A 1,066-nucleotide genomic window follows, 5' to 3' on the forward strand; every position below is an offset into this window, starting at 1 on the left:
GCTTTATTGTTAAACATTTTTATGCATTTGTGTGTGGATGAGTTAGTGGAGGATTAAGGGGAAAGACCCTACTGTCTTTGAAAAGAAACGGAAGGAAGGACATCTTCAGTGATGTAATCCTAGGTAAACTGTGTCACAGAAAAAAAAAAGACAGGGTCACAATTGCCAGAATGTATTTGACACTGAACAAACCGGTTGTTTTCACACCTTTACACCATAAGAGATTTATTCACCATGGTAACTGCAGTGTATTTGCCGTTTAACAGTTGAGATAAGTGACAACCATATTTCATCTTACTTAATTCTGCTCCTGCTTACACACTACTTAGCACTGACACTTCGTTGTTTACCTCGATTGAGCGATCTACTTGCGCAAGTCAGTCAATGTGTTGACTGAATTATATATGAAGCTACAGCTTTATTAAGTTCATTTAGAGTTGTCTCTCTTAGGTACATCTCATTGATAAGAGCCAATAAACTCAAAACATCAATATCTGGGATTCCTAATAGATGGTGACACTGAACGACAGGGTGTTTTCACACCTTTTTACAATAAGAGAGGTTTATTCTCCTTGGTAACTGCAGTGTATTTGTCTCTAAGTAGTTGAAATATGTGACAAACATATATCAGCTTACGTAATTCTGCTTCTATATGTATATATAGATATCAGTCATCATCATCGTCGTTTAACGTCCGCTTTCCATGCTAGCATGGGTTGGACGATTTGACTGAGGACTGGTGGACCAGGAGGCGACACCAGGCTCCAATCTGATTTGGCAGAGTTTCTACAGCTGGATGCCCTTCCTAACGCCAATATATGATATTTCTAATTTTTCAGGTCCAGTTTCTTCCAAGGTGATTTTGATGATTTTCAAGCTCATATTGAGTTCAAGAAACTTATTGACTTTGTTGATGAACTTTGCCTCCTAGGATTACTCTGTGAGGATGACCACTTGGTAATGGTACATTTCAGCCTATGGTTCCAAGAACAAGTAAGCTTACTGTCTTTGTTTATTAAACATATTTACTAAAGATATTGCTTGAAATCTAAAAACATAGTTTGTT

This window comes from Octopus bimaculoides, chromosome 10 (assembly GCF_001194135.2).
Source record: "Octopus bimaculoides isolate UCB-OBI-ISO-001 chromosome 10, ASM119413v2, whole genome shotgun sequence".
In the NCBI taxonomy this organism is placed as follows: Eukaryota; Metazoa; Mollusca; class Cephalopoda; order Octopoda; family Octopodidae; genus Octopus; species Octopus bimaculoides.